Source organism: Pongo abelii, chromosome 4 (genome assembly GCF_028885655.2).
Source record: "Pongo abelii isolate AG06213 chromosome 4, NHGRI_mPonAbe1-v2.0_pri, whole genome shotgun sequence".
Classification (NCBI taxonomy): domain Eukaryota; kingdom Metazoa; phylum Chordata; class Mammalia; order Primates; family Hominidae; genus Pongo; species Pongo abelii.
In genome coordinates this window covers 143,589,081-143,611,809 of record NC_071989.2, presented here as the reverse complement: position 1 = coordinate 143,611,809, position 22,729 = coordinate 143,589,081, and the positions used below count along the sequence as shown (strand labels likewise).

The window sequence follows — 22,729 nt, the reverse complement described above, 5'->3', positions numbered from 1 at the left end:
TACTTACCAAGTCTGAGAATGCTCCCCATGTGCTGCTTCCTGAGTCTGCCCGATAGTCCTGGGATTGGTACCTTGGATCATAAAGAACAGAAATATGGTTTTACTTATGCAGGTCTCTATCTCTGGGAGATGCGTGGAATGATAACACAATGGCCCAATCGACTCCCACCCCAACAGCTGCACAAGGGTATTTCCAAATTCATAATTGGGATAGCTGCGGTTGCTTTCTTTAAAGAGGGATCAAAACATTGAAATCCATCCAAGACCACTGCTATGTAACCTGAGAGCGGGCAGCATTCATTAATGGGACATGCACAAGGCACTTGCCCTCATGTTCTTAAATAAGATTCCTTCAACAATCCTCAGGGAAAAGAGGGCCCTATGTCTCCAAGTGCTCAAGAAGTCTCCTCTTGTATGAGAGGCTTACAATGCAGGCATACCTATCCAAGGCTGTCTCTTATAACACCAGGCTGCTGCAAATTAAGGGTGCATTAATAGAAGTATGCTTCCAAAAACACAGGAGGTAAGGCCTTTCTTGCTTCTATGGGTAACTCATACAAGGGTATATGGCATTCGATGTCCTTGCACTTTAAAGTGAACTTTGCCCAATTAGAAGAAGGATCAGCACATGTGAGATTAGAGTGCAGCATAAAGAAGGTGTGAGTGTGAGTTAGAGTGTTAATCAACAGCAGCAGAAATAAAAACACAACTAGGCTAAATTTGTCCAGATCTTACAACCATTCCATATGTCTTGGTCCCAGACCTCCTGTCACCCTAAGCACCCAGTGCTGCTGTTGACTAATATCCTAACTCACACTCACACTTCCTTTACTCTGCACTGTCATCTCACATGTGTTGATCCTTCTTCAATTAAACCGTGAGCTCCTTGAGGGCAAGGATGGTGGGTGATTAGTACACAGTGCCTGGCATGCTCGAGACATATTCGTTGAATGAACAAATGAACAGACAGACAGACAAACAAAAGGACTGCCTTGGGAGAACGAGACCTCAGATACTCATATCCATGGGATGAAGGGATGACCCTGGCTTGATCACGGAAGGGGTAATGAAATTCCGGCCTGCCTCGCAGAGAGATGCCAGAAGCAGAAGGATTAGGCTCTTCCAGAGTCTACAAGCAAGCTGCACGCCCACTATAGAAGCAAAGTCATATATGCCAAATCTGATGAAGCCAAAGATAGGAGTCAAGTGGGGTCAGGAAGCTGTGGAACCTCAGGCAAACCCAGGCCAGGCTGTGCCTCTGCTTCCTTTTGCTGTAAATGACTAAGATCACAGATAGCTCACCGGGTTGCTGGATGTATTAGTCTGCTCTTACACTGCTATAAAGACACTACCCAAGACTGGGTAATTTATTTTTTTTTTTTAAAAAAAAAAGAGGTTTAATTAACTCACAGTTCTGCATGGCTGGGGAGGCCTCCAGAAACTTACAATCATGGTGGAAGGGGAAGCAGGCATGTCTTACATGGCGGCAGGGGAGAGAAAGCATGTGAGAGTGCAGGGAAAACTACCATTTATAAAATCATCAGATCTCATGAGAATTCACTATCATGAGAATGGTATGGGGGAAACTGACCCCATAATCCAATCACTTCTCCCCTGGACATGTGGGGATTACAGGTCCCTCCCTTAACACATGGGGATTACAATTCGAGATGAGATTTAGGTGGGGACACAGAATCAAACCATATCACTGGAAGAAGCAAATAAAATGCTATCAGTAAAGGGCACATTAGAAACTATAAAGGGCCCTAAATGGGCAAGGAGAGAAGACAGAGACAACAGAGATAAGTGGCATTCTAGAAGGAGAGAACAGTCTGGCCTAGGACATGAGTGGAAGGTTGCAGGGAAGAGTTCTGGGACTGGCTGGGCCCAAGAGCACACAAGCCCTTCACTTAAGGGATGGCCACCAGGATGTCCTGGATGACATGAACCCAACCAGGAGGCTGGTGCCAAAGGGAGGCTGACAGCGAAGCAGGAAAGAAGGGAGCATCTCTGCACAGGGCCTGGTGGCACCTGTGTCATGATCTGCACACCCAGGACAGTAGGATGAAGCTACTGTTGCTGTACTGTTACCAACACAACACTGATAACATACCCAGTCCCTCATAATTGTAGTCACCTCTTGCTTTGGCCGCCAGGAGACTCACAGTCTAATTTGCAGCCTACCCCCAACAAAAGCACTGGATCCATGGTGGCCTTTCTTCCTCCTTCCCCCACCCTACCGCTGCACCTTTCCTATCAGACTGTAAGCTCCAGGAGGGCAGGAACCATGGCTGTTTTTCTGTTCACTGCTGTATCTACAGAGCCAAGCACATGGTAAATCCTCAATATCCTTGCTGAGTGACCAACCACATTCCTATTTTCTTACCCTTCCTTTCCATTTGCCCCAGGTTCTTCTTATTTAATGTTTGTCCTGCTGCAACATCTGTGTTTCTGAAAGCGACCACAGATCCTCTTTTGTACAAGGTGGGATATAAATAAATACATAAGGTAAAGAAGACATAACACATAAAGAATCCACGGATGCACAATTCCCCAAAGTAGCTTATATAACAGCATGGCTCTGCTGACCTGTCCCCACCCTTTCCCGAGGCAAGCGAGGCAGGTGCAGTTGCAGAAGACGCTGTTTCTAAAGTTCAGTTTTGTCCTTAGGAGGCCTTCCTACCGGGCTGCTCCCAGAGATTGTGTTACCGCCAGGCCCAGCTGAAAGGTTGCCTAGCAACACTCAGCAGCCTCCGCGCCTCTAAATCCCTAATTTGTGTCTTACATGTACACAGCGCAGTGCTAGCATGACCCCGAGCAGTAGACACCTCTACAAATCCCCATCTAAAACAGGCCTGATCTGCCTGCATTAGCAGAGTCTGAGGCCCAGAACCTCCTCCTCTTCCTGGCCTGTGACTTCTAGCCTGGACACATGGGTGCCCATGGAGCATAAGCACAGAGGCAGGCGCTTTGAGTCTTGATGCTATTGTGTCTGGTTTGCCAGGAAGAAGCAAGGAAAAGGAGATGAGCTTGAGCTTAAAGCTCATATAGTTTAAGCCCATGAAGATTCCATCACCCTATGAAGAGCTGCCTCATTGGAGATTTTCTGCTCTCAGGCAAACACTTTATTTTTCATCCAGAAGGGTCAAAAACATGCCAACGTGTAAATAAATGAAGTGTTGTTTAAGATCATGTCTAAACAGTGTGCAAAATAAATATCCTCACTCTAAAGCAAGACAGTATACACTATCCATCTGTGGAAGCAGGAATACGAGGAGTAATTTGGGAGAAAATTGCTTTATGAGACCCAAATTTCACCTGTGGCTTCCCAGAAACCATGATAAAGAGCAAAGAACCCCAAACTCATAGACTTCCAAACAAGGCCCAGGGATGTGGACATGGGTTCTCATCCCTTCTTTCTGGCTCTAAGAAACCTTGCAGCAACCTCCTTGCTGCCAGTGACTGTAGATTTTACTGCAGCCTCTCCAACTGCTTCTCCTGCTTAACTACCAGGCAATTGTGAGCCACAGCACTGTCCACAGGAAAACACTCCTCTTTTCCATTTCACTGCAAGAGGAGGCCATGCTTTCTTGTACTGGGCCTAAAACCAGTCAACTCCATCTGGCCTCTGTCTCTAAGCCAAAAGTTAAAACTTTAAGCATTACGTACATAAAAAAAACAAAAGAACAATTTCAGTTCTTGTGTTAAATTACATTTTTGATAGTGAAATGAAAAACAGATGACGAGAAGGGGTGAAATCAAGACATGGTGGAGCTGTGATGCTCAATACAGAAGCCACTAGTCCCGTAGGCCTATCTAAGTTAAAATTAAAATTAAAATTCAATAGAAGTAAAAAATCTAGTCCTTCAGTTGCACGAGCCAGAGTGGGTATTTCAAAAGCTCAATAGACACACAGGAATAGGAGCCACCGTGTCGCACAGCTCAGATCTAAAGAATATTTCTATCACCACAGAAGGTTCTGCTGGATAGCACTGCCCTGGATAAGCCCCAAGTGGACCATGGACACAGAGGTCCATCCCCAACACGGCGGTGCCTATCAACAAGCCCTGATCATCACTTCAGAGCTGGGCCCTGAGTCTTCAGTCTCAGAAAAACCTCTACGGCCAAGGCCCAAACACTTCTGGGAATTTGCCCAGGATCCCCAGTGCAATGTCTCACCCAGACTTATCCTCTTATCTCAACAAAAGTTCCCTTGTGACTCATCTCCCAAGGCCACACTGTCACACTGCTCCAGGGGTGTGGCGAAAATGGTGCCCCACCGCCCCCCCCACCACCAAGGATACGTCCACCCAGGACCCATGAGCATGAACTTATTTGGAAAAATAAGTCTTTGCAGATATAATTAAGTTAAAGATCTCAGGATGAAGACCAGGCTGACTCAACCAGGTTGTTCCTAAACCTGATGACAAGTGCCTTTATAAGAAGAAGAGATGTCACAGAGGAAGAGGCCACATGAAGACAGAGGCAGAAACTAGAGTTACATAGTCACAAGCCACAGCGTGCCAAGGACTGCCAGCAGCCTCCAGAAGCCATGAGCAAGAAGCAGGACAGATCCCCCTCACATCCTCCCAAAGGAGTCAACCCTGCCAACACCTGGGTTTTGAACTTCTGGCCTCCAGAACTCTGAGAGAATAAATTTCTGTTGTTTTAAGCCACCTGGTGTGTGGCAATTTGTTGCAGCAGGCCTAGGAAACTAATATAAGGGGTTAATGGCAAATTATGACTGAATGGGTTTGCTCTCCCAGGAGAGATGCATTCAGCATGGACGCCTGGCCTGTGACTTCCAGCCTGGACCCATGGGTCCCCACTGAGCGTGAGCGCTGAGGCAGGCAAGCAGACGGAGCCTCAGGCCCCAGGGCCACCATTTGATCTGCACATGCCCGGAGGAAGTACCTGATGGCAGTGGCAGAGTGCGGGATGTGGGAGCAGTGAGGGCTCTGCAGCACCCCTCAAAAGATGCTACAGAGATGGCTCTGGTGCCCCCCACCCAGTCTCTCCTGACCTTTCTCCCCGTGTGGCTCCCTCCTCCACACCATCCTGGGTCACTGTGCTCTGCCCTTTCTCGCTCCTCCTCTCCTGCTGATCTCATTCCTACTCTCATCCCGAGGCTCATCTCAAAACCCACCTCCTCCAGGAAGCCTCCTCGGACCACCCCATCCCAGCATGACAGCTGCATGCCATGGTAGAAGGAGCCCTGAGTTCCAGGCTTGGCCTAGCCATGCTCTCCCTATGAGACTCCCATCAATCTCTTCATTTCTTTCTAGGCCTCAGTATCCCCATCTGCAGCATGAGGGGTGAGGCTGGACCAGCTCTAGGATTTCTAGTTGTCATGTAACACACTCACCAATTTGCACCAGTATTCACCTTTTTTTTGCCTGGCATGCAAGAGATGTTAAATAATAGCAATAAACATTATTTATTTATTTATTTTTTGAGACAAAGTCTGCTCTGTCGCCCAGGCTAGAGTATAGTGGCATGATCTCAGCTCACTGCAGCCTCTGCCTCCCGGGCACAAGCGATTCTCGTGCCCAGCCTCTAGAGTAGCTGAGATTACAGGCGTGCACCACCACGCCCGGCTAATTTTTCTATTTTTAATAGAGATGGGGTTTTGCCATGTTGGCCAGGCTGGTCTTGAACTCCTGACCTCAGGTGATCCTCCCACCTCGGCCTCCCAAAGTGCTGGTATTACAGGTGTGAGCCACCACATCTGACCTAATAATATTAATTATGAAATAAAAACTAGCAATTATGGAGCTGATCATAATGCTAAATGCTTTATGTGTGTTATCACAATAGCATTTTTTTGGATGGATAGATGCATAGGAGGAGGGGAGAGGAGAGGAAAGTGGGAGGAGAGGCTGCACTCTAAACAGGTCTCAGACTCATGAAGGCAGAACCCTTGTTCCCCTGGCTGGTCCCAGCACTGAGCTTAACATGCCACATGGGGCTCAACACATATGGGGAGGGACACCAAAGAACTTACAGAAAGGAGACCAGATTTAGGAAGTATCTTACTTTTGAACAGGGTCTGCCCTTTCCCAATGACCTATCCACCCCCACCTGCTCCTTTGAACTTCAGAAGCTTCTGAAAGGAATCAGAGCTTCAAATCAAGGCACTGCCAACCATAACAGGATCCCTGCACAGATACTGACCAAGTTGGGTGCATCTCTGATTTTTTCCTCCAGCCCTCTTGCCTGAGCAATCTGACACAGAGGCACATGAGGAATCAGCACGGAACCATCGACCCACAGGGTTAATCCCAATGTCAATACCTGCTAGATGTCAGGGATCCCCTGGGCTGCTGGCGAGCCATTTGAAATGACCCATCTCCTGCTACCTTGGCCTGCTCCTCTGGGCCACCTCTCTCCACCTGCACTTGTTTACCGTGAGTAACCTGACCCCAGTGGGCCCAACCCAGGTGTGTTAGTCCTGACACGGCCAAGAGGCCAGGACAGCTGCTGTCTGGCCTCGTTCTCAGTACCCTGTGGAGAAGGGGCGGCTCACTGGCATTACCCCATCATTCCGGCACTAGGACACAGGGCTGGCTTCCCTTGGGGCGGAGCTGCTGGTTCCAAGGACACAAGGTAAACCCTGGGAGGTCCTAGCAGTTCCTAGCGCATCTGCTAAACGTAAGGCATTTGCTCTCCTTCTCCCCCACGCCCCCAGGGAAGACGGCAAGGCCGCCGGCGCACTTCGCAGTGCCAGGAGAAAGGCGCCTCATGCTATTAGCTCAAATAAGGAAAATCATGCCGGGAAGATTGAATTTTCTGCAGACTTGTTTAACCTGGTGATTTCTGAGCACTTGGCGCTGGCAGCCACAGGGGAGTGGGCTGCCAGCCGGCACTTTATCAGCCACTTCTCAGGAATATTCCTGGGCTTATTAAATCAGCATGAGTCACTCCCTTGCCTTCCTTACAAGCATGAATCACGAATCACCAAAACCCAAGCAAAATGCATGACTCAATAGTTTCTTCGGGGCCTAAAGGGGCTAGCGAGCTGGCGGCAGGGTGTTGTCAACCTGAGACCTCCCCCCACCAACAAGCAGTACTTTCCAGGGAAGGCAAGGGGGCTGCCACAGGACAGAAAGAAGAGCTCAGGGGAACCTTCAAAGACCTTGCATGGGCTCAGAAACACGCAGACCTGGGCTCAACCACACACTCACGCAGTCCTGCTGTATGCCAGGCACCTTGACAAATACACTAGAGGAGCCAGCAGAGAGCAGGACTAGCCATTCTCTGCCCCCGCATTGCTTACAGTCTAGAGGGAAGTGTTTGAAGTAGTTGGGATCCTATTTTTATTTCCTTCCTAGCTAGGAAAACTTGGACAAGTCATGTAACATCTCTGAGTCTCAGTTTCCCCATTCTAATGCCTGCTCACAGGGCTGTCCTAAGGATTAAAAGAGCTAATACACATCAAGTCCCTCACACAGTCCCTAGTGCATTGTACCTGCTCAACAAGCATTTGCCCTTTCACTGGAGAGAGAATGACCCGTGATGTCTTACAGAGTTCAGGGAATCCTCTGCCAGTCCCCACCTACCCTCCCCTTTGCACCCAGACCTGAACTCTGGACACCCCTGCAGCTGTGGCAGGAGAGGGCAGTTTGGTCCAGTGTTTCCTTCCTGGGACAACTGCTCCCTAGAGCCTCAGCACCAGTTTCAGGTCTTCCTTCCTGGTAACCCATGGCAACTTTTCTTTCTCTGCAGCCTTTCTCCTCTGGTCTTTTGGCCAACAGGTCCTGACCACACTTTCAGCTTCTGGTCCTCATCTTTCTCCAAAGAGCTAAAGACTGCAATAAGCAGCTTCTTCCCTGTGGCCTGAGTCACCCTACCCTGCCACCCCTGCTCACTCTCCCAGAGCAAAAGAATTGAGTCTTCCACTTTAACCCCCAAACTGGACTCCCCTACCTCTCCAAAAACAAACTTCTCTCCCGGACCCTAATTTTCCAGTCCCAGGACTGGAAACACCACCTGCAGAGCTGCCACATACAGGGCAAAGGCTGTGCACTGCCCAATAGGGTCAGGGAAGGTCACATACACTGACATGTGTGGGCACCCTCGGATTGAGCAATAAGGTGGCCCTGTGCCCGATGCATACGTTGAACCTGCATTGTTGGCCAACATTTGCTGAAATCTTCTGCATGCCAGATCATCTCCTTTAATCCTCACAATCCTATCAGGCAGGAACTATCAACTCCCCCACACCCCTGAGCAAACTGAGATCAACACGCAGTGAATGCTGGAGCTAAGTGAGGGGCCTGAGCCAAGACCTGGAAGAGATGAAGGGTGAGACTGTCAGGTAGAGGAGCTGGGGTGTAGACAGCAGAATCAAAGAGGCTGTGGGAGCTAAGTCAGGGCAGGGACATTCCTGGGCCTCTCCCTTCCTTCCTTCCCACCACTGGGGCTGGCCTCTGATGCTGGGAGCAACTTTATAAAAAGCAGACTCTCCTCACGACAGTAGGGAGGAGACTATCTACCCATCCCACTTAGGACAAAGAACTCTAGAAGACGCCCTGTGTCCACAGGTGATAGCAGGGCTGCCCTAAGTGAAGGGGGATGTCCCTTTCTGGAGCCTCCACAGCCCAATTGGAAACCCTCAGCCTAGAAACAATAGAACACAACAGACACAGTGACTGTGTTTGAGCCATTTCACTGTAACTTGCTTTTCCTACTTTTATCTAGTCCCCAAACATTATATAATTTTTAAATGGAACAAAATTTTAGCAAATATCAAAGGTGGAACAAGTGGAGGCAGATGTGGAAAAGAAGGAGAAGAAAGAGGAAAAAAAGAGAGAACATATGAAGATTGAGAAGGTGAGGGCCAGAGGAAACCATCAGAGCTAAATGTGAGACTTTTTGCCATTTTCAGGCCCATCTTTCCTGCAGAGGAAACAGTGATAGCTCCCACAAGCAGAGAGTGGGAGCTGCGTGAGGCTTCACCATCATCTGCGACAGAGGTCAGAGACAGAGCCCGGCCCCTCTAAACAGAAGAAGGGGGCAAGAAGAAAGGGCCTGGCCAAAACTGGGGACTCCAAGCCACCTGTTTACCCATCAGGGTCCCAGACCACAGCTGCCACTTTGGGCTGAAACTCCAGGGGCTCCTTGACAACTCCTGCTTCTAAGGAAGCATCTGCTGGTGGCAAGTGCCCACCACCCACTGAGCCTCCTCCAACAAGGAAATTGGGACCCAGACTCCTAAGGCTCATTCTGAGCCTGTCCTTGACCTTCTGCTCAGAGCAGCCACCTTCACAACAGAGGACCCTTTAGGGCTGACCAAACACTTGCCCTTGCAGGCCATCACGGGAGACCGAGAGGAACTCCCACCAGCACACACACACCCATCACTGTAGGCCACTAACTTCACAGGAGAAAGAGCCTTGCCTGGGTCCCAAGCACAGACACATAGCCACAAATAAGGGTGAGACAGTCAACAACTTTCCATCCCAGTCTGAATGAGGTCCAGCAAGGCCTTATTCTAATGCCAGAACCAAGAGGGACCCGGAAGGGACAACTGTGTCATGGTAGGGGTCAATTACCCATGCTAGTAACACATCTGTGCTGGGTCTCAGGGTCACCCAGATGGTAGGGGGATTTATGGCCCAAACCTGACTTCCCAGAATTCAACGAATTCAGGAACAGAGAGAAGCAGAACCAGAAAGAGCTCTCTTCCAGGTCTCGCTGGGAGCCAGTATATTTTTGGAGGGCTTTGGCCTCGCCGGCTTGCTGTACTTTATTGCTGGCAGAAAGATGGGAAATTTATTACTTTACAAATCATACCCTTCGCAGCATAAATGAACTGTCTGGCTGCAGCACGCTCGAGCCTAGATGATTTGCGAAATGTCTAATGGTAAGCGGGGTTATGCTATCTGCTTACGGCCTCCGAGACAAAAGCAAGCCGTAAGGCAGAGCATCTGCACAGTGTAACTCTAGGCCGGCAAATTGGCTGCGACGCGTAAATGTTGGCTCAGCAGCATTACATAATTCGGTGCGCTCGGCCGGGGACTCAGAGGAGCACAGGGCAGCCCCTTAGCCCAGGGAGCCGGCTCTGACGGGGCTGTGCATGACAAGCAGGGCACCAGTGGAGTTCAGGGCCCAAGGTCAGGGTCAGGCCGAGCTCCACAGCCTGGCTAGTCCTGAGGCCTGCTAGTGATCAGAAGGCTGGGGCGGACCCCTGGGACTGCCATGGCAAGGGAATGCTCTCTACATCCCTTCTGCTCCAAATTCCCCAAACCTGAGGTGAGGGGGATGGTCTTGAAATCATTACAGCCCCAGTGTGCAGACAGGAGCTGGTCAGCACCCACGGCCCATGGGGTGTTCCCTCTGGCCCGGCTGGCAAGAGGAGAGGACTGATCACAGGATCCATCATTACCACTGACAGGCTCATCCACCGCCTGTGATGCACGATGTGACTAGAAGGGAAGGGAAGGCATGCCCATGTATACAGAAAACTGAGCAAGTCACTCGATCTCTCTGAGCTTCAGGGTTGTGTGAGCGGTAGTGCAAGATCCAAAGTCAGACTGTTAGGATCTTGCTCTCATGTATCTATGCTTTACATGGCACTTAACGCTCATTATCATATGAAGCACTCAGAACCACCCATGTAGCATGCATATCATCATCCCCATCTGATAGGTGAGCATATTGAGGCTCGGGAGAGTCATAGCACTTGAAGAGGCTCATACAGCTAGTGAGTGGCAGAGCCAGGATTCAAGCTCAGGATCTACTGGTTCTAAAGCTTCTGTTTTGTTTTGTTTTTTTTTCACACAGCACTTCTCTGCCTCTCATAATCTAGGGTGTCATTTCATGGCCCCCCATCATCTCACACTGTGCTGTTTGCTGGACCGGGGGGTCCTCAAGTGAGGCCTTGAAGGGTGGACTACTAACCCAACATAAGCTCTGCTGGGTCCAGGCATGCAGTAGAGATATTGACTCAGACAAACCTTCCGTTCGTCTTGGCTCAGGGACTTGGGTGAACTTCCCAGAAAGGAGACGAGCCAGCAGAACTGGCCCACTTTCAGATGGGCCAAAGGACACTCACTGCCTGAGTGCAGAAACAATCTTAAACTCAGGCTTAGGATGTACAACCGGGAAAAGGTCAATAGGTACTGCTTCTCAGCCTGGCAAAGTCTTTAGCTGAAGAGTAAAAACAAAAAAGCTTTCGAACCATTGATTTAAAAACGGGGAATGGTATTTTTAAACACTTTAATCTTCAAAAATAACAAAACTGTCTTGTTACCATGGCTAACTTTGTGCCACTTGGCATTAAAAATAAAAGGCTGTTTACTGAATACCTATCCAAAAATAGCCTCACTTCTATTCACAGCCTTGTGAGACAAGCAGTTGGCCCCAATGATATCGTTCTCTCACTCGCTCACCTAATACATCCATTCACCTATTCACACCTTCAGCGAAGCTCTCTCTTCGATCCCAGCAACAGCCCAGCAGAAAGGGTCCTTGAGATTTTCAATTCCCTCCACATCAAATGCCAAGTACAGATTAGGACCCACGATCTCTGGAGAAGCTTAAATTCAGCTAATGGACTTTTTATGGCATGTAAACGTTGCCCTCAGTAAGGAAGCCTATTAGCTACATAAATAGTGCACACATGTCCACATGAAGCCCAGACTGCAGGAGGGTGACAGTACCCACTGTCAGCACCACAGCCACCACTGGGATGAATGTTTTCCGGCATTCCAACCAAGGCCATTGGCGTGTCTCCGTCAGAACATTTTTGGCACGTAACTAATACCTTGTATGACAGCTGCTCAGGAGAGGGTGAAGCAGGCATTCACCGCTGGGTCTGATCTCTTAAAAGAGCCCCTTAAGGCCCAGGAAGCTTGGCCTTGACCTAGGCAGGAAGCCACAAGGGGAATATTCTGGATATGAGCCTATGCCAGCTTGAGTCATTCCACACCCACTGCTTCCAAGGGCCACGAAACTAAAGGAGGTTCTTTACCCTGCAGTCACACACTCCAGGAGGCTCTCGTGGCTCCCCTGACCCCAGGGGTACTCTTGTGGAAGCACAGGGAGAGGAAGGCAGAAACACTTCTGGGCCCAAGTTTCTGTGCTCTTCTAAGCCAAGTGCAACACCAAAACAGGCAAAGACAAGAGACTCTTCTGTTAGCACATGCATAAAACACAGCCCCTATGCACTTGTCTTGCACACCCTTTTCTGATGGCAACCTCCCCCAGAACTTGCCTATAGCAACAGCAGCCACCAGGAAAGTGACCAGGGAGGACAAAGACTCTGAAGACACCTCTACATTCCTTTGATGAAACCAAGCAAGGCCATTTGCTCCACAGATCTCACTGTGGTTGAGGACACAAGAAACCAGTGCAACTCAAATGTTCCAGAAAGCAGTGCCTTGTCACATGCCTGGGGCCAGGGGCACCTGGAAGAAGCTAATAGAGGCATGGACCCCTCTCCCCAGAAAAGCTCACACAGCACAACACTCATCCAATGTCAAACGATTCCTAGGCCCCTGAAGCTTCACAGCGGTGCTCAGATTAAGAAACTCTGTCATGAAAATTCCTTAAAACAAGAAGACCAAGACAGCTGAGTAATCTCCAAACCTGCCATTACTCTCCTAGCACCCTAAGCTCTGGGATGCACAAAGAAGGAACCATATCTATGGCCGTGAGAAGGCCCAAGAGCCCCTCTGCACCCACATAGTCTCTGACTTCATGCTTGAAATGGAAATGAGGACTCCAGTTCATGAATCTCCAAGTTTTCTAGCTCTGTTTCCCTGCCTGCACATGACTATCTGGCCAGCTCTCCCTGATGGAGATACCTCCGCCAGGCTTCAGCTTCTCAGAAGATTCTGCCTCAACAGAGATCTGTATTGATCATGGCCACCACCCGCCTGCCCCACCCCTGGCCCACTGACAACATGTTTTGTATGTTTCCTCTCCCATCTGCTACCTGTGGCACCAATCTATGGGCTATCACGGACCTTTGAGTTGGGCCAATCATATTCCCTGATTGAGTGAGGAAATTCCAGGAGAACTGCAGTGCAGCAGCAGATAAAGCCAAAACATCATGATGCTTCCAAAAGCTGGCAGCCTCTGGTTCTTTCTAGGTTGAAGAGACAGGAGCCAAGGAATAAAGAAACCCATGCAGAGGAGATGGAGAGAGCCGTCCACCATTAGATGGAGACAGGTTGGCATAGGGAGTGGCTGAGCCCCCATCTCCTGCCCCTGGGACCCAGAGGTACCATGATCCAGAATTTACCTCCCATGGCCTGAGCTGAACTGGGCCATGGGGGCACTGAAAGCCAGGGAGAATCCATCAAATGTGTCTCCATTGATGGAGGTCTTTGAACCCCAAAGAGGCTCTCCAGGAATGGAGACAGGCTAAAGAGAGCCAACTAGTGCAGTAGGGAGGGCTCTCTGGAGCATGGCCCAGCATCCTAACCCTCTGGGAAACTTCTAACTGCAGATATCTAGACCCCATCCAAGGGCAATTGATTGGAGTGGAGCTGTCCGTGCACAGGTTTATAAGCTCGCTGGGTGCTCAGGATGCTAGGCAGGATTAACCTGGGCCACATACCCCCTTGCCTGCTTCACCAAAATGGAATCCCCAGTGTGTAGATGGCAGAGGACAGAGTGTGGGGAGCACTGCTGTCTTCCAGTTCCATATCAGCCTGGCAAAACCTGTTCTCTTCTCTTGTGGGCTTCCAAATGCCACCCAGCCTCCTCCAGGAAGCCTACACTCGTTATCTGAGTCCCATCTTCCTCATGCCCTAGATATCCACTGTCCCCTGTGGTTTTCAGCCTATATCAAATGTGGAACCTTTTTGGGGAGCTCCTGGCCTGCGGGAGAGAGGCCTGTGTCCTCTAAGGTGTGGAGCTGTCCCTGGGCTTCCACTGAGCTCTGCTCTAGGTTAGGCCTGGCTGTGGGCTGTGTGGGCAGGGCTGGAGGTGGGAGAACAACTGGCTTGCTGTTGCTCTTTTGCATCTCTCGTGGGCCCTGTGGAGGGTGCACCAGTGGAGTGGAGACAGGCTCAGAAGGTATTCATTGGCAGAAGCCAGACATGCAGGAGAGTGAGTGGAGCAGGGAGGGGAACCGGCATGATTCAAGCTAACCCTTCATATCCCTTCTTTCTTAGTATAAGGCACTCCGAAAGTAGGTATGGGAGAGGCAGGAGTGAGAGAAGAGGAAGGAGGAGTCGTTCTGAAGCTCCTTCCAACCCAGGCAGGAGGCCGGCTCTCTCAGGCTCCAGTGCCAGCTACCGGCCTGTTTGCCACAGTTCCAAGCAATCTGGTGCAGCTGGAAGAGTGCAGGCATGGAGAAGGCCATATCATGCAAAATGTGCATTTGATCAAGGTTGAAAACATGGTGTAACATGAGTTCTCCTGATCTATTGGATTTCTACAAAAGAGCCCTGAACTCTTCAGTCAAGTTCAACCTCAGGTCTCGGGAAAAATGAGTTTGTTAATTCAAGCAATTCCCCAGTGGTCAGTAGTTTATACCACATGCTTTGAAACAATGTGGCCTAAGTCAGGGGAGAAGTTGAATTACTTCCTAGGGGAGAGCCAAGGACTATCTGTTAACCTTGACAGGCCCTGCAGCCTCCTGCGCTGGCTGGCTGGGCTCTCTGCAAGCCCCTTCCCATGAGGCTGGGGGGAGGGCTCCAGCTCCATGGCTTACACATTGATGCGGAACAGCCCCCTTATTCACAGAAGGATAGCTTTCCTACCATCCCCCTCCTCGCAGCCTGGAGGGCTCGGGTCTGCCATCACCTGCCTCTCAAGAAACCTGTGCCTCCAGCAGCCACCGGGATCCACCGGGATCCACCAGGACTGTGACCCTCCTGCCAAGAAGATCCAGGAAAGCCTGCTGGCCACTGTGGATGAGAGGCAAGCTCCCACCTGCAGGTCAGTCTCAGGCAGGAAGTTGTGGGGAAGATCCTTTTAAGGAAGATTAATTATTGCCAAGGGCCTCTAGGGCACCTGGTAAATTGCATTCCCTCATCCAGTGAATATCTATTCAACATCCATCATGTGCCAGCTTCACCACACTAACCCATAGGGCCTCCTGGATAGCAAAGTGTGGACCTGGGAGAACACATAGAGGATGACAATAATCACCACCAACACCTACTGATGTACCCTTTTAAGGCCCTTCACGTGGATTAGCTATTTAATCCTCACAACAACCCCTGAGCAAGTACAGCTGCTATCCCATTGCACGGATGAGGAAACTGAGGCACCTGCCCAAGGTCACCCAGCTGCTAAGCGGTGCTATGGCGATTTGGACTCAGGAGGCTGGCTCCAGGGCCTTTGCCCTTTATCACCTCTCCATCACCATTCTCATCATCATTACAACAAAAACATGCAACTCCCTGCTTATCTGTCCCAGGCAGGAGTACCTGGCACCCAGAAAGTGGTATTCTTAGGGTAAATCCGGGGTCTGAGTCCAGAGCCCCTACCATTGGCCTCCCCGCTCTGCCTCTCAGTGGAGTTCAGACGAGTTATTTCATTTCTCAGCTTCTGTTTCCCTCACTTTCAAAAGGCAATAGTAATTACCCATAGGGTTCTTGAGGTAATTAAATGAAATAATGGATAATAAAGTGTTTGGCACGGTGTTTGCAAATAACAACCTACTAAGTCAGCTGCTCTTTAATTTATAATTATTAATAACATTATTGCATTAATAGGTGATACATGAAATTCCAGCACATAGAATCCCTGATCAGGCCAAATCTGGGGGAAAAGAACCATATCCATAACACTTTCATGATCATAACATTATTCTTTCCAACTTTGGGCTGATCAGGGTTTATAAGGGCTCCCATTTCACCTTTTACCAAAAGAAAATATCTTTCCTTTGCATCACGGTCAACTGTCCAATGTCCTCCTTTTCTTCCATCCTCCTCCCTCCTCACATCCCCATTGTGACCCCAAGCATAAGCACCAGGGTCACCAGGTGTGAGCACAGAAGCTGCCACTATAAACAAGATGAGGAAAAAGAAATGCTTGCCACTTTTCAGGGATTTCAGCATCAAAACCCCCGATGAACTTGATCTTTTTTGGCAGGGTGTTCACTTGTGGCTCCTTCCAATAAGTCAAGCAAGATGGAAACATTCGAGTGATGCAAGGCGCGCTACTTGGGGAAAGAGACTCTGATATGCCACATCAGTGAGGACCACCAGGAAAGACGATTCCTTTCCAAATTCCAAGCCTCAACAAAAGCGACCACAGCAGTCCAGACTCCTGTCTCTAATCCCTACCTCCCTATGTGGACAAAGAGTGGGGCTCTCTTGGCCTGAGCTCATGGGGTTTCACGTCAGCCCAGCAGGACAGAATGCATCCCTCCTGACAGCCAGGCACAGGCTGGGGACCAGAGGGACCCAGCTGGCTCCACAGGGCAGGGCTGACACAGGGCCAGGGGAGGGTTGTGGCGGCCCACACTGCATGTCTCTACAAGGTGAAGGAACTCCTCGTGTTGGCTGCTGAGCTGAGAGGTCACAGCTCTGCCTCACAGCACCCTGGCCAAGTTTTCCATGAAATCATCCAAAGCCAACAGGAGTTCCGGGAACCGTCCGTCTGTAGCTGCAGCTTCCTCCCTGGCTGTGGGAATCTTCAGATCCCTTGGGCCTGGGCTAAGTCCACTCTCCACACATGTAGGGGAAACATGCCAGAGGGCCAGCCCTTGTTCCCAGACACGGCCCTGGCCCCTAGCAAGCCTGCTCGGACAAAGGGGGATGGTTACAGCAGACCTACCTAGCTGGCTAATGTCTCCCTAGTAGCCAATTGCAGCATTCACTGAGGGACTAGGCAGTCATGCAGAGGCCAAGCTCTAAAGGGCACCCACCCCAGCCTGTCCCCCAACAACCCAGACACACAGACCCACAGCTACATCCCTGTGCAAATGCCATAATCCCAGCTTGGCTGCACGAACATGCGCACCTCTCCCATCCATGGCAGCGGGCCCAAAGGGCAGGCAACAGGCAGAAAGCAGCTGGACACTAGGGGTAAGCTGAGGAAGACCAGCCCTCGGCCCCTTCCTCTCTGCACAGAGTGGTGGGGAGACAAGGAGGAGCCAGGGGTACTGACCCGGGCCTAAGGAACACCTGACCCATCAGCACAGAACAGAGATGAGAAATGGGCCCCGTTTCCATCCCCCAAATCCTTCAGGATGACCACTGAAGCTGCAAAAAATCAATTTTCTGCAGCTTCTTCGGAAGCCAGGATTGTGTGTGTGTGTGTGTGTGTGTGTGTGTGTGTGTGTGTGTGTGTGTGTGTGTGTGTGTGTGTGTGTGTGTGTGTGTGTGTGTGTGTGTGTGTGTGTGTGCGCGCAGAGCTATTGGCTCAGCTGTTTCCCATCAGCTTCCTGCGTGCTTCCAGGCAGAGCACAGCCCACTGCCTCCCTCTCCTCCTTCCACCCCCCATGCTCAAACCCACACCCAAGGTAGACCCCTGGGAAAAGCAGAGGGTCTTGACTTGGGAAAATCAAGCCATGTGTCAGGAGTTCACCCTGGATATCACCACCTCATGTTTCCAGAGTCCCCAATCACTTGCAAAGGACTTCACACATGCCCCAGCTAGGAGACAAGGCTAAAGCCTGCTGAGTCAGAGGACGAGAGAGAGAGAGAGAGAGAGAGAGAGAAAGAAAGGGCAGGACATAAGAGCCGCTGGACCCCAGATTCACAGGGCACAAATGCAATCTCTAGGTGGTAACATCAGAGCCACCGCTTCTCAGTGTCAGTCCGTATTTACCAAGTGCCGACTGCCCGGGACCCTGTGCCAGAGCTGCACCCCAACTCCATCCAGCCCGAGCTTCATGATAATAACATTATTCTTTCCAACTTTGGGCTGATTGGGGTTTATAAGGGCTCCCACTTCACTTTTTACCAAAAGAAAATATCTTTCCTTTGCATCACAAGCAGCTGTCCAATGTTCCCCTCCCACAGGGGTCCTCCTCCCCTGGGAGGAGGCCCCTGACAGTAGTGACCATGGACTGAGATGCACGGGCAACACCTGTCACACATACACGCACTGGTGTTCAGCAAGGGACACTGCACACCTAGTCAAACCCCTGGGGGCACCTTTAGTGAAGGCTTTGTGCCTCACTTTCTCTCCACAGTCATTCTTGGCAAATCCCGGCATGGTCTGCGTTTGCTCTCGATCAGTGCTCTCAAGGTGTGGTCCCTGGACCAGCAACATCAGCATCATCTGGGAACCTTGGAGAACTGCATTCTCATGCCCCACCCCAGGCCTCCTGAATCAGAAATCTTGGGGTGGAGCTCAGCAGTCCGTGTTTTAACAAGCCCTCTAGGTGATTCTGCTCAAGGTTGAGAACCACCGCTCTATGCGCCCATGTTGTGGGGGGAACAGGCCGCAGGGGTGGGGAGGGGTGCCACCCGGCTCCTCCCTCTGCCCTCCCTCAGCCAAGGTGCTATGCCGACCTGTCAGCTCACAAGTCTGAGGGAAGCCTTCTGCCCCCCAGGCTTCTCCTCTGTCTGGATCTGGGGTCCTCCTAGGCCCCCACACTAGGCTAGCTACTCCACCTCTTGCTGCAGGCTCCCAAACCCCCATGTGCTGATGAATATAAAATCTTCATTCTCCACATAATTGAAACATACAACATGCACTGATCACATGCCCGTCTCAGGGGTCTTTGCACTTGCTGCTTCCTAAGCTAAAACCCCCTTCCCCAACTGGTATGCTCCACTCCCTTGTTTCACACAGGTCTCTGAGTAAATATCACCTCTTCAGACAGGCCCACCCAGACCACCTCACCTAAGGGGAATGCCTCTTTTGCTCCATCTTCTTACCCAGCTAACTTTTCCTTCATCTCCACCGAATATTTTGTTGTATATCTACTAATTTGTTTGTGAGGTTTTGGTTTGTTCAGGGTTCTTTTTGTTTTGGGGGCTATTTCTGCCTCTAGATGGTAGACTCTATGAGGGCAAAGCTTTCTTCATCTTTACTCACTGCTGCATCCTCCCTGCCTAGAACATGCCTGTCACGCAGCAGGAGCTCAGGCAATATCCCGGGTAAATGAATGGATATGTATATAGAAACAAAAATTAGTGCAATCCACTCCTTGTATTTATCACCCTTGAACACATAAAAAGTCAAAGCAAATTTGGAAATAAAATACAAACAAAACTACCAATAAAATTAGATGATGTGTTTTGCTGAAGTTAAATTGCCAAGAATGGGTTTAATAGCAGAAAGATGTGGCCTGGGGCCAGTTCTGTTTCTGTATTTCAATTTAATTAATACCAACGCAGAGAGTGAATGCCTGCAAACAGATGTATGCAAACAGACAAAGTAGCATTAATAACTCTAAGGCTTTGTTTGTAAGTTCGGGTTAACCAGCCTTGATACAAAACCAAAACCCTGCACACAACCCTGAGGCATCAGTTTTAATGAGGGATTACCTGATAACTCTATAAAGCTGTCCTGTTCACTTGAAGCCACATTAGCCTATGGTGCTACTAAAATCTGCCTTAAATAGACACTTAGTTGATTTCTTCCTAATTCTAATTCCAGCAATCTCTTCCTCACATATTTCCCAGCACATTTATTGCCAATGAACTCTAGCAAGTTGCCACATGGTAAGCCAGAATCTGTTTGCCATATGAACGTGACCCTGGCCACCAGCTAATGGGTGCCTGGCCTCCGTCCTGCCCACTGGCATGAGCTTTGTTACACCTTCACTTTATCCAAACAAATGCAAGCAAACTGAACTTCCTTTGTACCGTGGACCTCAGCAGTGTTCAGCCTTCCCTTGGTGCAAACATGAGCAATCAAACAAACACCATTATGAAGACATGTAAAGGGTCTCTTCAGTGGTGCCGTAAATCCAAGTCACGAGGTGAGTTCTCAGATAATCTTGATGAGATTGTATGAATTTTAACAGATTTTTATCAAAATGAAAACACAGACTTTTGAGAACTGAAAAACAGGGCTCCAAGCCACTGATGTCTTCACCTATTCCAGGGCCTGGACACTTGTCACCAGGTCCTTCTGAGCAGTGCAGCAAAGCACTGACGTGCCAAATTCCAGCACACAGACCAGGCACAATCTTACCACCTGAAAATGCAATTGGTAAGCCACCACAAACTGTTCAAGTTCCAATCCACAGCTGCGCCCCCGCAGAGCTGTGAATCGTCTCACTGGATTCACACGTGTTGAAAATGTTTCTACAATTCTGGCATCTGCCAGAGCTTTCCAGGGATGAAGGCATAATGGGTGCCAAAGGTTTAATTAAAAATTTATGGAAGAAAAACTTACACTTGAGAACATTACATCCACTCTCTTCAATTTGAGTTTTATTTCCCCTGCCAATATGGACAAGAGTGCCATGATTCTGCTTCATGGTAACTTCTAAGTCCCGAGCCTCGCACCTGGGGGGCTGCTGGCAGAGGTCATGCTCTCAAATGGCGCCAGCCTCGGCATCCTGCCCAAATGCTCATCCGGAACTGGCACCTGTCCTCGTGGCGGGGGGGGGGGAGGTGACAAGATCAGCTGCCCTGGAGGCAGACGCCAGGTTCAGTTGGCTAAGGGGTCATCTTGTCCAATCTCCTGCCAGCCAGCAGGTCCCCAGCAAAACCACAGGATTTGGTGGATTCTCCTAAGACTCAGCTCCCCAGTCTTAAGCAAAACCAACTCTCCTTCTCCCACCTTCCATCTCCCCAGCTTCTGAGGACAGTGCAGGAACTGTCCAGGGAGGAAACAACTCTCCCCAGCCTTTTCTCTCTCAGCAGGAGAGAGGTTTTCACTCAGCAGGAAGAGTTCTTACAGAATCTAGAAAAAACAGCTCATGCTGCTCTCCATGTGGCCTGAGGACTAGCCCTTACCCTCCTGTGGCTCACTCTCTCCCGCACGCCAGGCACAGCCTCTGTCCTGGCACACACTCTCCGGTCTCCAAGAGGAGGAGGGAGTGCCCTGTGTGTCGAGAAAGCATTGCTCTGTGTCAGTCATCTGTATTCACCACCCAAATCAGGGGCGAAGCCAGGAACTCATGAAGACAAAGGCCTGGCAGCCCAAGCAAGCTGTGGGCAGGCGGCAGGCCAGCCGGGACCCAGCAGCAACAGGGAACAGACCCTGGGCTGGCACAGCAGCCAGCAGCAGCGGCTCTCACCTCCCAGGGACGGAGCCGCCCTGCCAAGGGCACCTGAGGCCTGGCTCCATGCCCACCTGCCCCTCACCTGCCCTCAGGGACGCTTCTGTGCTCTTCCATGTTGTCAGTGGCCCTCAGGATGCCTCCCAGCAGGACCCTAGTTTCAGCTCAAGAACCCCAGAAAGGAGTCTGGGGTCTCAAGAAGAAGAGGGGTTTAGCCGAGCTCGCCTACAACCTAGCCCAGCCTTTTTTTTTTTTTTTTTTTTTTTGAGACGGGGTCTTGCTGTTACGCAGGCTGGAGTGCAGTGGCACAATCACAATCACAGCTTACCACAGCCTCGGCCTCCTGGGATAAAGTGATCCTCCCACCTCAGCCTCCTGAGTAGCTGGAACAACAGGTGCATGCTACCATGTCCAGCTAATTTTTTGTAGAGAAGGGGGTCTCTCTATGTTGCCCAGGCTGGTCTTGAACTCCTGGGCTCAAGCCACCTGCCCACCTCAGCCTCCCAAAGTGCTGGGATTACTGGCGTGAGCCACTGTGCCTGGCCCTAGCCCTGCCATTTTATTTTTTTTTATTTTTTATTTTTTTTTGAGGCAGAGTGTTGCTTTGTTGTCCAGGCTGGAGTGCAGTGGCACAATCTTGGCTCACTGCAACCTCCACCTCCCGGGTTCAAGCTATTCTCATGCCCCAGCCTCCTGAGTGGCTGGGACGACAGGCACGTGCCACCATGCCTGGCTAATTTTTGTATTTTTAGTAGAGACAGGGTTTCACCATGTTGGCCAGGCCAGTCTCAAACTCCTCCTAGCCCCTCTCTTGATGGAAGAGAACCCAGGGCTCCTCCCAGAAACACATTTTGGTTAACTGCTACCTTCTTTTCCTATCTCCTCACTAAAAAGCCTTTCTCTGAGAACCCTTCCTGACAATCATTAAAGGGAGGGGGACATAGAAGTGGCAAGTGCATGCAGTCTGGTCAGGTTGCCCACCTCACAGCAAATCTCCCCCTCTGTCTCCCCAAGCCAGGATGCTGGGCGGGATGGGTGGGGCAAATCTGACTTGGACCCCTCGGTAACCAGTGGGTAAAAAGGGCAGGCTGGTTCCTGCTCACTGAAGTCATGGCACAGTAAGGTGAAGGTGCCCCGAGGGTGGGGAAGGGCCCTGGCAGTCACCCACCTTGACCCAATGGGGCCACAGAAAGGTTGTGAAGAGGCCTTGGAAAGGACTATGTGGAGGAAGACTTGAAAGGCTGGGTATTGGCTTGGACCCTTGAGAGGAATCATTACCTAGTCTGTGAATCAGGGGCCTCCTCTGCCTGTAGTTCCTAAGCACCTGCTGGAACTGGGAGCTGTGTTTGGGCTTCTACAGACATTCAACCCTCCCAACGGTCCTAGGAAGTATATGATATTATTCCCAATTAGCAGATGAGATGACTGAGGCTCAGCCTGATGGGCCCATGGTGCCAGTCTGCAGGTATTCTTCACTGCCACTCCATGCTCCTGAGCCACACCCTCCTGCAGTGGGGAAGCAGCACCTCCCTCTGACCCTGGAGGCCCAGGGAGAGAGACTGACCACCTCTGACTCTGCCCTCTGTGGCCACTGTCCTGGGCCAGCCCTCTTCCATGCTGTGTTAGTAACTG

General features: G+C 50.4%; 1 long non-coding RNA gene across 2 annotated transcripts in view; it reads right to left on the bottom strand.

Annotated features, from left to right (window-relative positions):
- LOC129059711 (uncharacterized) overlaps positions 1–22,729 on the bottom strand; it is a 112,916-nt gene that overhangs the window by 63,733 nt on the left and 26,454 nt on the right. For both annotated transcript variants that reach the window (XR_010140028.1, XR_008525747.2), the window contains one exon: positions 8–71. This is a non-coding gene — a long non-coding RNA (uncharacterized LOC129059711). The remainder of the gene's footprint in view (positions 1–7; positions 72–22,729) is intronic.